The following is a 14,658-nucleotide window of genomic DNA, read 5'->3' as shown; positions in this document are numbered from 1 at the left end:
GGGGTCGCGGGTCGCAGCCCCCTACCCTCCCACCCTTCTGAAATCAAATCCAGGAGTAGCCCTTTCCTACAGGAGGTAGGGAAGCTGCGTCCTGGGGGCTGGTACCAGCAGCCTGAGGCAAGTGGCCCTGACCTGGCAGGAAGCGGGGGCAGTTCTGGGAACTAGAACAGTGGTGGGCAACGGCCGGATGCACAGAGGTGGGAGGGTAGCACACCACTAGTAATCGCAGTAGTAGTAAGAGGCCCGGGGTTGAGCTAAGCTGGGAGTTGAGAGCCAGGGGGATTTGGGCATCAAGTGGCTGGGCCTTGGTCTGGGAAGTGAGGGTTGAATAGCAGGGTTTAGGGAGAAGTGGTACTGACACTGCCTGGGAAGAAGTGTGTAGCAATGCCCTGACCTAGGGGCATGGGGAGATGAGGAGCTGTAGTGGCTTGGGGAGGAGGGGTGGCATTGAGGGGGGCGGGAAGGGAATCCTTTTGGCTTTACAAATAGAGGTGTCACAGTGGCAGGCCTAGCCCTGTAACCAGGGAGGCATAGATGGAAGCCAGTGTTGGCTGTGTGCTCTGTAAAGAGAAGAGTCTACATTATGGCCTGCAACTTTGATCTAAGAGTGGTGAAGGGGCCTGCAGCAGCAGGAGTGTCACATGGTCTCTGTAGGTAAACCTGGTGTGCTGACCTGGTGGTAGGTACATTCACAGTTTAGGGATGAAGGGCAGGGAGTGGAGGGGTGGGTCAGCGAGGCAGGGTAACTGACTGTTTTCAACTACTGTTTTTACTCTGAGATAACCTAGCATCACTAGTGTCTCCTGTCCATCAGCCTGTTACCGAGAGGATTTCTTCCCTCCCCATCTCTTGTTACGCACCTGTACTGCAGGTATCCCTTTATCCACCCTTCTGAATAAAGTGCAGAACTTCAGTATGGTTGGTTGTGTGTGAACTAGTTTGAGTTGAATTTAATTTCAGTATAAAAACGTGTTTTAACCGTGTTCTAAAGAAGAGCTTCATGTCTTTCTGTTAGGTTCCATCCCCAAATTTGGGAAAGGCAGGAATAACTGAGTCTATAAGTAACATCTTGCTATTTCCATTCTCAAAAGCTGCCATGAGGTAGCTGTTGAGCATAAAGCCTTGTCTAGGCTATAGAGTTAACTCAATTCTAAACTCAAATGTTGTGCTTTAATTAAAGATAATATGATGATTTACAGTTAGACTTGGTATTCACCTGTGCTGAAGGTTTGTTTAGCCTTCTTGTATCTACATTGTTATACCTCTCACTTGCATTAAGGACAGTATCCTGGCATTCCCAAGCCAAGATAATTTTGCATGGTCTTGCATCACATGTTCTCATTAGTTCATTTGGCAACTGTAGGTGGCAAGTTGACATTATCTCACAATGTCCGTTAGTGATCCGGGGAATGCACCAGACTGCAAGGCTGTACTGTATACATCCATATGTTGTCTGTGATCATAGATTCCTTGCACAAACATCATGAGAAGCAGCATTTTTTTCTTTCTATAGCTATTTATAGCTCTTGGTGAGTTATCTGAGAACCTGCACTAACTAGGCTGCAGATGTTCTAGAGCACTGATTCTCAACCAGAGTGCCACAGAGCCTGGGATGCCTTGAGATCCTTGCAAGGGTGCCACACAATACTAGTGCTGTTTGGTTGTGTAAACACAATTCACAAGATAAACCCAGAGATTTCATATAAGAATCTGTAGTATTAAAAACATTCTGACCTGTTGTGGTCTTTTTGAGTTCTTTGCAACAAAAGAATTGCTCTATTATTTTTCTGTATGGTCAGAAAAAAAAAAGGTGGGAACTAAGAGCTGGCATTTTCTGAGGTGTGTCTTGAGTCTAAAAAGGTTGAGAACGTTGTTTTAGAAGCAACTAGTACAGTTCATTGGTGCAGTATGAGTTGGTGGTGAATGAGTTTTGAATGTGAATGCTCAGTTATGCATGTACTTGGATCCTGTTGTTAATGGCTAATGAAATGCAGTAGAGTCAGTGGATGTTCTGGGCAAGGCCGGCAACTACATGGCAGTAGGATTACTAGCATACTGATTTGGAGATCTGGGATGATTATGAGTGAACAGACTTCATTTTGAAGAATGACACCTTTTTAAAGTTGTGTGAGAAATGCATGCTAGGTCTGTAGGCCCCAGCAACAAGATTTAGCACCCCGGTCTAGTGGCACCAGGTATAAAGCAGTCATCTTTTGGTGTTAATTTGTTGGGAATAAATTTGAGATTGATAGGGGTGTGTGGGTGTTCCTGGCTATAAATGTGCTGTAGATGAGTATTGTGAGGGTGTCTGAGGTCCTTGAAATCAAGGAATCTCAGTAATTGAGATTTTTAGGTTGGACACACATTACTTAGAAGGATTATGCCTACAATCTTTCCTTTATAATGTGCAAGTGAGTAAATTAGCAGGAAGTGCTGCTACTACTAAAATGTCAATGGCCCACAGAGGCCTAAATCACATTCCTTTTATGAGCATAAATATTGGAAGTGCTGGCAAAGTGTATGGATGTTTAGAAAAGTGGGAGTACATAACAGTAGCTAGGTAAGAGCCCTTTTCCAGAAAAATATAAGTATATCAATTAGACTCTTTCTACTGTTGTTTCCCTGGGTCACAAGGACTTACCCTCCCTTAAAACAGCCAAGCAGAAGACATTTTAACTGCAAGTTTAGCAGACGGATTGAATAAACTCCTAGAAGGCTCAAGGCATAATAGAAGACTTAGTTAATCATAATGACCCTTTGTTGCAGTGCTGTTATGATCAGAGCATGCTTCTTGCATCATAACATTTGTGAAAATAATGGGAGCCTTTCTCACCACAGTGTTTGGCAGATACAAATGCCCCATCAAGACAATTTTAGATCATCTTAAAATAGCCTGATTGTTTCTAGGTTAGCATCACATGCCCTATGGGAATTGACTCTTGGTTCTTACCTTGTTGATTTGTATGAGGAGTTCAGTGGTGATTTTTTGATGGATGGGGGAATAGATTGTCAATTACTCAGTAGATTTTGTTAAGGAGTATTTGGGTTTCATATTTTTAGGAGATGGCAATACTCTTTGGAGTGGGCACAATGTAACCATACCTATGAATTGTTAATATGTATTTTTTCATTGAGGAGCCTCTGCACAGTTCTGAGCTTGGGATCTGCTGACAACACAACTTGGATTAGTGGGACTATCTGGCTGCCAAATACAGTCTGTTAGAGGTCTCTTGTGCCCCCTCTCTTTATATAGCTGAACATTTGGAGTTGACCAACTATGTTTCTTCTAAATGTGAAAGTAACAGAATAATAAACCTTACCCAGTTTCCAAGCTGGATTTATGGGAACTGTTCATTCCCAGGACTGCTGTCACCTTCTTAATATAGCATTTTAGTGGGGGGGGGAAAGGAAAAATGAGGGTTTTAGTACCTAGACCAACATTTTGGTTTCTCGTGCTCAAACTGAAAGCTACGGAATTTGGCTTCTGGAGTCATGCCTCTTGCCTTTCATTTAATTTTTTTGTTTTTTTGTTTTTGACTTGGGAGCACATTTACATTTGGCCTTCTTGGGGAAAGATCTTACTGCTGTTTATGCAGCCTTTCTTACCCAGGGCTGGAAAGGAGAATCAGTATAGTTTCCAAGTCAAGCTGTTGTAGCAAGCATTAGCAGCTAAAGCAGGGGCAGGCAATTATTTCAGGTGGAGGGCTGCTTCACGAGTTTTGGTGAGCTGTCAAGGGCTGCATGGGTAGTCCCACCTCTTGACAGTTGCCCCACCCTCTTGTTGCCATCTTGGGAGTGGAAGTCCCACCCTTAACCAGCCAAGCAATACGGTATGTTTTTGGGGCTGCGTGTACATGTGAGTGCCTCGTTCCCACCCTCGTGGGTGGAAGGGCTGGGTGGGACACAATTTGTTGGGGGGCCCTGTGGGCCAGATGAGTGTTTGGCAGGTCAGATCTGGCCCATGGGCCGTATTTTGCCTGCCCGTGAGCTAAAACATTTGGCGCCAGTGTATACGGGTCCATAATTGCTGGGAGATCAGTCTCAGTTCTGACCACTTAGTGATGTAGAAAGCCTGGCAGAGCCTTGGAGCAGGTGTCCATTTCCTTGACTGGAAGCAATCCGAAGCTGCCAGTGTCTATGAATGTACAAGCATCAGGTCTGAATAGAAATGGTTAGCTTGGTAGGTGTTTACCTCTGCTGAAAGAGTTGATGCTTAAGATTTGGCTCTTTCTGTACTACATGCTGAAATACACGAGCATTCTTGGAATGCTCTGACCTCTGAAGTTGGAGCCAAAACAAAGGATGGTACTGAGGGCAACCTTTTAAGAAAAATCCAGGTCGTGGCCTGATCTCACCCATTGGTTCTAGTACCAGACTAGCAGGTAGTGCATCTAATAGTTGGAGTAATGGTTGTGCTGGACCTAGGTTCATCATGTGAAGCTGAATCAAGGTTGATCGCACGTATCTGTGTGTGCACCTTTAGGAAGGAAGAAGAAAACAATGCAAAACTAAAGTAGGGTTAGAGCATTGTTGTAGCCATGATAGTTCAGAAAATGTATGAGGCAAGGCTGTCTATGTAATCTCTTTTCTTGAACCGACTGTCCAGACTTGCTGACAGGTACTTTGTGCTTGAAAGCTTGTCCAGCCTCTCTCTCAAATGTACAGTTTCTCCAATAAAAGATACCACCAAAAACAACCCTTCCCACCAACCTCTTGCATCTCTTAGAAAGCTATAACTATTTTCCCAGTTGTACAAGCCTCCTAAGATTAAATATGGATTCCCTGGGAAAATGTTGTGGCCTTCATAACTTCTTGCTTATTCAAACTGTTACCATCCTTAAAAAGTTAATTAGATTGGTCCTCGGATTGAGGCTTTTATATGCAATCAGGCCACAACTGGTTTGATTTATTTTCTTTGAGAGAGCATATATAAAACGCCCTTGCAGTCATCGTTGAGACTGTTCCTTCCGTTCAGATTATGAAACCACCCTCCCTTAACCATTGAATATCTCTGTGAGGTAATAGTAAAACTAGAAGGTACCACTTTGGACAATGTGGATGCACTGGTCTTTGTCTATGTATTACCCAAACTTTAAGACGACTGAGGAATAGCAGCTTCAAAGGGTTTGTGGATATATTCTGCATTGGATTGTTCTGATCTGTTCCTGTCTCTAGAATGGTGGTTCTCAACCTTTTTTAGATTTGAGGCACCCCTCAGAAAGTACCAGCCCTCCCTTAATTTTCACTTGACTACAGAAAAATAGTAGAGCAATTCTTCTGTTGCAAAGAGCTCAGAAAGACCACAACAGGACAGAATGTTTGTGACATTATGGATTCCTATTTGAAATCTCTGGTTTTATCTTGTGAATTGTGCTTGCACAACTAATAGTGCTAGTATTGTTAGCACCCTGTGGCACCCTTACAAGGATCTTGAGACACCTCAGAGTGCTATGGCACCCTGGTGGAGAATAACTGCTCTAGAACTAAGTCTGTTGACTATTTTGATGTAGATTGGGGCTGTCCAGCTTCTAAGCAGCCTTGGGTTGCACCATCCAGAGCCTCAGGTCAGATGAGCCACATCAGCATGAGCTGAGAGCAGTTTCCAAATCCCTCCGCCTGCTGCCCAACCTGCCCCCCGCCCCTGGGTCTGTGGCTCAAGTAGAGACCTTGGCTGCACTGTGGGCTGTGCTATGCCACTCCAAGTCTTCGGACAGTTGTAGGAAGTGAAAATTGGAGGAAGAACCCTAGCTGCTGCTGCAGTCAGTGATGTGAGAAGCAGCAGCTTCTGGGGAGAGGTCAAGGGCTGCAAATTAGCTGCTAGCAGTCCACCAGTTGGACAGCCCTGATGTAGATAAAAATGTCAAATCAATGATAAAAATGTCATGCAGAGGAATAGTCATTTTCCCATCATCCAGAAGATTTGCTCCAATTTATTTTTCTTGACAATGCTGATATCTTAAATTTCAAGTATGTATAGGAAACTATGCAAATATGTTTTGACATTCTGGTTTCACCCTCTAGGAGGGTGAAACCAGAATGGCCCTTATTAAGGCCAACAAAAAGACCTGGCAATTCTAAAGTACAGCGCATACAGGCCATTCCTATTGGGGGGGGAAAAAGCCAGAAAGTAGCAACTGCCTCCTGAGGGCTTTCTAAACCTATCCTGCTCTAGGCTTACTTAGTGATGGTGGTTGCTGTTCAAAGGATTACGTGCAGTCCATGTCTTGTCAGACAGCAATAAATTAGATGAACTGGATGAGCTGGTAAGAGGTTCTCTGCCACACTAGACATTCTAATGCAGCATCTAGAAATGTATTCTCAGTAGTTGCTGCTTTGCTACTTGCTTATAAGTTTGCCTGGTCTTCCTTTCAGAAGGAAGAACCTAGGTAGATGGTTTTCTATTTGATGGTGAAGGAATTTTATTCTAAAAACAGATCAGCTGCAAAAATAATGTTATTGGGTAGATGGATCTCTAAGGATTTTGCTGTGCTGAGAAAAAAGGCTGCATCATCAACCTTCTGTTATCAGAGACTGCATTTATTTCTTGTTCCTTTCAAAGAAATACCAGCAAACAGCCATGTACTCAACATTGGAAGAAGTGCATACTTTACAAACTAATTTTAACATCTTTCAGCTATATCCGCTTTCTCTAGGCTGGTTTTGAATACTAGAGTACTAGCACTGAAGACTGCTATATTTTGAGTATTTGTCTATCAACCTGTTCATTCTCTCTTTCTTAAATGATCCCTTGATGGAATTTGCTAAAATCAGAATCTTATCACTAAAGTTGGATGCTAGAGAGCGAGAGTTCCCTAAAGAATTTTAGAGAAAGGGGTTTTATTCAGATACTTTTCAACTTGCTTTAGACCTTTAGAAGTTCCATTCTTCCAGCAGTGTTGAAGTTAAGCCTACTCGCCTTTAGATTGAATCAACTAGTCTTTATTCATCCAGGATTGGTTTGCAGCTTGATTTGTAACTCATCTCGGTAAGATCATTGCACTGCAAATTCCTGTGCTTTGTTGTGAGAAGAGATCATTGTCAATATACAACCCTCTCATTTAGCCCTCCAAAGTACCACGAGTATTCACAAAGTACTTTTTGATTGTAGCAGTCTGTCACCCTGGTTTTGGAGGATTGTCTCATCAGGGCATCACAGAAGGACAGAACACAAACTGTCAAAAATATACATGCCCACTTCAGAATCAGCTTCACAAATGGCATGCAATTCAGAATTGCCCTATAGGATATCATCCGAGTTGGCACTCTTTGAAAGCCAGAGCTTTCCTTCTGGAAAAAAGATATCTGAAAATCCATGCAGTACTAGAAGTATTACAGGAGAACTTAAGTCAAACACTGATTTCTTCCTGAACCTGATAGACCTTTTGTCTTGCATATTAATCTATGCATATTTAAAGATGAGTCCCGTACAGCATTGGTTGGCATATAGTGTCTTGCTAAATATAAAATTACATGCTTATGAACTTGATACCATGCAGTAATGGATTTGTATCCCTCAGCCTAGTTGCATGCACAGAGATACTCCACTCAGTTGCCTGGATCTGTTAGCCATATTACTGCCAACACTTCTAGTGTGGGTTGTGTGAAACTCACCTGAAAAATCTGACTGTTGAGTTAGTGAGTGCAGGTTTTAAAAGAATATACTCTGTATTACTATTCTAGAGTTTAAATCAATGTCTTGGGTCTTCAAGCCAATTCTCTTTGAAGAGCATGGCAAGGAGGTTCAAGTAATTACCAGTAGTTGTGTTTTGTGAACAGTCAGAATGGAACAACTTTCAGCCACCTTGTACAGAGAGTGTAGCCCTACAGGAATAGTACATACTATGCCAGGTTTATTGCCTAGCATTTTGCCTGGCAGACTAGCTGAGCAGATCCATGGTGTGTACTGAGCAGGTGTGTACTAGTGTAAAACATTTTCTCTCTGGAAGGTTATCTGGAGATGGGTGTATCTGCAGCAAAGATGCATTTCCAGATGTCAGGGGATTTGCTCCAGAAAAGAAAGTCAGCCAGCTTATCTTGGATCTATTTTTTCTCAACTAGAGAATAGGTCTCTTCTGAGATTTAGTCCACAGTTTTCTTAGAAAAATCGAGCACTACAAAGTCAAGGTTATTCTGATTGCCCTGGCCTGGGTTACAGGATAGTGATTTTCAGCTCTAGATTTACTGCAGCTTTTACAAAGGACTTGTCTGCCTTCCCTCAAGGCCAAGCCTATTGACTTGGAAAGATTTGCCTTTTCAATGCATTCTGTCCACTTGACTTGGGCCTTGGGATTTTAGAACTGTCCTGTTCAGAAAAAGTATAGGAAATTCTGATGAACTCCAAGAAACAGTCAACTTACCTGCGTTTTAAGTGGCAAAGGTTCTTTTTGTAGGCAACTAGCAATAGCATATAGGCCTAATTTTAGCTTTTATTCTGTCCATGCCTGCATTCTTCATTTGAAATCTTTGGGGCTATCCATATTTTTGGTAAAAGTGCATCTTGGATCTTTCTTGGTTCATCGCAGGTTAATTGGATGACAGACTGTATTCTGCCATGTTGTAGTAAAAAGATTTTTGAAGGAGTTGATGAAAGTCAGCCTTCTGGTTAGAGACTGCCTGTGTAGGACTTCAGTTTGGTGTTAGTTCAGATCATAAGGTCATGAAACCTTCCCTCAAACCTATGGGAGGGTATTGTTTTATCTTTCAGTTACTTTGACACTTACATCTGTTAGAAGGGCAAGTGAGGTGCAGGCTCTCACGATTATCACCTCCGTGTCCCTCCCCTTAAAGCATTTCAGAAATATGAAGCATTTCTTCAGTTGCACCTGAATTTTTTTTTCTTCAGGATACTAATGGCATTTCATCTTCAGCATTCCGTAAAGTTTCCAATAATTTTTCTCTAGGTTTCATCATAATTTAGGGGAAGTTCAGCGACGTACTTTGGATTCACGTGAACTAGTATGTTAGCTGAGAGCATTAGCTTCTATTATGGTTAAGCCTAAAGAATAAATAAAACCCTCAAGAGTCTCTCCTGGGTAGAGTAAAGGGCAGGCAGTTGTCTTTCTAAGTGGGTTAGACTCTGCAATGAACAGTGGTATAAATACTCTCCTGGCCCCCTTGTCCCTGCCCCCAGAAGTGTTTATAGTGCATTGGACTAAAGGAAAAGCTTCTCTTGTCTTTTTAGACACATTCTGTAAAGTGGTGCTTGGAGTGCGAGTCATGGCTTCATAAGACCTTTCGCTTTAGATCAGGCATTTATTTATATAAAACAATCTGGTAAAGTAGAATTATAATCTACATTAACTAAACCTTCTTATATCTGTCTGGAGGAAAATGTATTGCTTTCTAGATGCCCAAGAATGGGAACGTATGGAGGGTGTTTAAAGAAGTAAATGTTATTTGTAACTGAATGATTTTGCACATTTACACTGCCTGCACCCACTTCCATCCAATTTGGAGCCCTTGTTACAACTCTGGTCTTGAGGGAGGGGAGGAAGGAAACTCATATAGTTGATGTCATGCGTTCTCAGCTTTTTTACACTCTGGTCAGAATCACTGGTGTAGGGGGATAGATATAAGCATTCCCATAAAAGTTGCTGTGTCCAGGTTACTCCAATGGTACCTCAAGAGTATACATGTTGCACAGTCATTTTGCAGAATTTTGATTCCATGTGAGTAACCATCTTTTTTTTAGAAATGTGACCAGATTTGTCCCTTGATCACATCCATTACCGCTGGCAGTAATGTTGCAAACGAAACACATATTGCAGGTATACGGACAGTTACACTTTCCATGCTCGGACAAGTGGAGTAGTAGCACCACTGAACTGTTCTTGCTGCTTCGCTTGAGACACAGAACTCATTCAGCAAAAATGCATGTTGTAACTACACACAGATATTTTCAGTCACCAAGAAACAGTTAATAATATATCACAAAGTAAAATAAATATACTCATAGTTATATATAACTTGCAATAATGAGAATATTCATCAGCCTCATGGTGATCTTTCTTGTTTGTAGCGGTAAAGTACAATGGGCTGTTGGTTTTCACTGCTTCCAAGTTGTGTTCAGAAATGTGAATTGCATTGCAGCTATGAAATGATATCCTGGGAATGAAACTATTGGAGCAAAGTGTAACCATAGTAATTAGAATGGTTGTTCATTCTTTCTGAAAAAAAATTATGGATCCCTATTGATCTGGCTCTTTCCTGATTTTTGTTTTTTATTTTTTATTTTTTTTAATATGAGGCGTAATCAGTAAATTTTGGTGGCTTTTCTAGTAGTAACCCTCTCCCTTCGGCTCTTCAAAGGTTTATCTGTATCTCTATATATAACATTTTAGCTCCAGCAGCTAGACTATTTTTCTTTGCGTTTTTTGTACTAGGTTTTCCCCGATTCCATTCTGTTAAAGAGATTATTCATTATTTCTATGGCTTTCACTGATTTGTTTCTTGGAGTAGGAGTTGAGGTATCCTCTGAGGAAATAGAGGGCACTTGAAGCACTGGTGGAGGAGAAGGAATAAGTTGGCATCCTTTCAATGACATCGCATTTTCTCTTATTGTCCAGAAACATGGTGGCTTCTAGTTTTACACACCAAACTTAACTTGGGCCTTTTGTGTTTTCTGGTTTCAGTGTGGTAAGGCAGAGGACTTCATTTCCACCTTTGTTAGTAGTCTTTGTAACATTAGGCTTTGTTACTTTTCAGTATTAATGTTAGGTTATATTTTTACTGCCAGTTATCAAGTGAAAATGGGGAGTTGAGGGAAGCGGTGAATATTCTGCATTATTTAGGCAGTGATCACTTTGTACTAAAGCGATATTCTGCATTTGCCAGAGTGGAAAGGGAACAGATGTTTCACGTATTTGGATGAAAGCCAGCTCCATTTGTAGCTGAACTTCTCAGGTGTTTGCTAACACCAAACTACTGGTGTGGAAGCAAGGAGTAGCTTGCCTTCCCACAGAACCTTCTTGATCACCTGAAGGATTTGTATAGTAAAAAGTTTTCTTGCATTATTTTTCAAAGTAGGGGGAAAAATGAATTAATTGGCTTTTATGTTAGAATTTGTATTACAGGTATTTCCAGAATGCATTGGCAATGCTGTTCCTGTTGGCAATGCTTTTGCAAAGCATGTTTATGTATTCTACACTAATTTAAAAATAGTGTATAGTTTATGCCTTGCTTTTTGAAAATTGTTTTACTGTTCTGTTTTCCTGAAAGCAAATACAGTTAGTGCTAAGCATTTGCATTATGGATTTAAAAAATGCTAATTCATTCGACTTGCCTGTAAATAAGTATTGCTTGATATAGTTAATGATTTATGAATTGTTCTTTGTATGTTTGCCAGTTGAAATCTGCATATTACTGCATAGGCAGCCATTAAAATACTTGGTCTTATTTACTGTCCTGTTTTTTCCCCTCTCCACTCCTTGTCATTGATCTGGAACTTGGGTACGAGGGTAGGGGGGAAACCTAGAGAGAGGTCAGCAGGGGGGAGCTAAGGGCCCAAAATTGCTGCCCTAAAATATCACACCTGTAGTAGTAGTAGTAGTAGTAATAATAATAATTAAGATGTTTTTAGCCCAATGTATCTCCTCAGCCAGCTTCTTTGAAGTGTAGTTATAACTGATTTTTATTCCTGTTTCTTGTGCCAAGGTTGTCATGCATTGACAGCATCCTACTCCAGGATAAATTAGTTCCCTCATTTCTGCCTTTGGCCAGAAGGTAACTGGCAGCAGACTTATTCCTAGCCATGTATTTGAATCTAAGGCTCTGTGAAAAGAGAAGTTGGTTAACTGAATTGATGCGTAAAGGGCATCCACAATAGTGTCCTGGAAAATATGGACTGATTTACAGTCTGGTTCTTGACTGAACTTTCCATCTCTGAGCAGGAGATGGGACAGGGAGCAGAAGGCTGAGCAGGCGAAAGGAATTGGGGTGGTACTTAGGAAGGGTGTGGGGCTAGTGTGCACATCTGCCTACTGATCTAGAGTCAAGAAAGCGAGTATAATCAAGCTATAACCTTAACTGTAAATCATAATCTAGACATGATTCAAATACAATGTTAAGAAATTTATCTAAAGCTTGCTAGACCCTGTTGCTTTGATATGCTGCAAATGCTTGCAAGGGGAAGTCTGTCATTGCACAGCATCATCCCACTTTGAAGCAGGGTAGGTCTTTCAGTTGTTTGCTTGTGTTGCCCCTTTCTTCTCTCTAAACCTGTTGTGATGCTGTCTAGACTCCCTACCAATTCATATGTTTTAGAGAGTGTATAGAGGATGGTACTAGTGTATTTTAGGTTAGGTTAGCTAGGATGGCCCTGTTTTCCTGATGGGCCTCTGCTTTTTATCAGCAGAATGTCCAAGTCCCTACCTTCTACAAAAGATGAAGGCAGGGGCTAAGAATCGGAAGAAGACGCCAATAAAAGTTTAAAAATTTCCTTCTGAATATCTTATTCCAGTAAAATGTGGTGGTTTGTGAAAAGAAGGGACAAAATGTTAAGGGATGCAGAAGAATCTCATAGGATTGTAGTTTCTCTGCTGCGGGTACTAGACTTGTGTGCTGTATCTTGATTGAGGCTATCGGGTATCATTTTAATACTTGCATTCAGTTATTAGAGGGAACACAGCCCTTTGATTTATCTGGCTCTAGCGAAGCAAATGATAGGGGCCATCTGTCAATTTTTGCTGAAAAGTCTTCACCAGAATCGGAGACATTCTGATAGAGATAAAGGATTCGGTTCCTTTTCTCCAGCGTAGCATTCGCCTCCCTTCTGAGGCCGTCCTTTCTTGTCCATGCATTCAGTGGACCCCTTCACCCCTTCTGCAGCAAACATAGCAGGCTCCTTACAGACACAAGTCTTATTTGTTCCACAGTCATAATTTGTTCCTTGAGAAGTAGCAAAAATTAAGGTTACCATTTCTGAACTGCTGAACATAAGATCTGCCACTTACTGGATCAGGCCATAGATCCATCTTGCCCAGTCTCCAGCCCCTGAGTACTGGGCCAACACCTGGAAGGCTGCATGTGGGGCCTGTGACTCTGGGCAGGGAAGCCCAGGTGGGCTCCTATGTCATGCTGTAGCAGGGAGTGGATGTTGAAAGGGAAAGCAAACAGGGTATAACCAGGGTGTTTCCCCACTGTTCCCCTCTCACTTGCAACCTCCGTTGTTTAAGGTCTAGGAAGTTCTGATTCAGAGGCTGTGCTCCTAACTCCCATGCTCAATAGATACTAATGCATCTTTTCCTCTAAGGATTTGTCCAAATCCGTTTTTTGGAATCTGGCTAAACTGTAAGCCTCCACAGCATCTGGTAGCAACAAGGTCCTTGCTTTAATTGTACGCTGTGTGAACAAGAACTTCCTTTTAGTAGTAGGTTTAATACTAACGACTAGTTACATTTTGTGATCCCTAGTTCTTGTATTGTGAGAGAGCGTAAATAATAAATCCCTATTGACTTGGGCAAAACTGTATTTTTTCCCCTAATTTGTTGTAGCCGAAACTTTCAGGATATGTCAGAAACCCAGCATATGGATTCAAGCCAAATGGTTAAGGTGTGGAAAGTTACAAACAAATGAAAACAGGATCGTGTAGCAAATGTAGGTATGAAACATCCTGCCATATTCAAGTGGAGTGATTTAAAGCAAGAAACAGGATAAATTACCTTTAACCTCATCTAATCAACTATGTTTAAGTGACTTGTTAATAGCTGGCTGAAATGTGTTTAAGGCTTTTGAAGCTTACACAGCATTTTCATTAACAAGCTAAGGAAATGCAGAATAGATGAGAGTGCTGTAAGGTGGATACATAACTGGTTGCATCGTCATGCTCAACAAATAGCCATCATTGCCTCCCACCTAGACGTTGGACCAGTCTCAAGTGGGGTTCCCCAGGGGTCTGTCCTGGGTCAAGTATTGTTTAACACCTTTATTAATAATTTGGCAGATGGGATTGTATGTTTAGCAAATGACACCAAGTTGGGTGAAGTTGAAGACATTTTGGAGGGCGGGGCTAGGATTCAGACTGACCTGGATAAACTTAGAGAAAAGGACTGTTATCAATCAGATGAGATTCAACAGATAAGTGCAGAGTCTCGCACTTGGCCCAGAATAATTCTGTGCACCAATACAGCCTGGGGAACAACTGTCTAGCCTCTAGTACTGCAGAGAAGGATTAAATTTTAACAAGCTCCAACAAAACTTACCAATTAAAGATGACCCTTCACAATCCCATTTTCCAAAAAGGGTCTGCAATATCAGAGAGCAAGCGCATGTAAAGGAAGTGAGAGAGAGCGCTGATATGCATGATTATTAAAATGTAGGATTTACACAGTTACTTTATGATTTTATTCTCTTAACTTTCTTCTTTATCTAATAATCATTTAAAAAATGTTGACTTGTGTATTAGTAGTCCTTAGCAACCTAACCCCAAGTATAAATTGCCTTTAATTTTGAGAGAAACAAGATTTGTGAAGCAAGCTGCTGTCTTTCATTGAACCAGTTTTGTAATTGGGAGAGCTGTTATAAAGCTGGTCCAATAAAAGATGCTGCCTCATCTCAAACTTCATTAACACTAGGGCTGTGCGAAACTTCGGGTACTGATTCGATTCGGAGGAGATTCGGCCCGATTTGGTGGCCGAATCTCCAAATCCAAATCGAATCGGG

This window comes from Alligator sinensis, unplaced genomic scaffold (genome assembly GCF_000455745.1).
Source record: "Alligator sinensis unplaced genomic scaffold, ASM45574v1 scaffold1264_2, whole genome shotgun sequence".
Lineage (NCBI taxonomy): Eukaryota > Metazoa > Chordata > Crocodylia > Alligatoridae > Alligator > Alligator sinensis.
Note: the sequence above shows the minus strand (reverse complement) of the source record.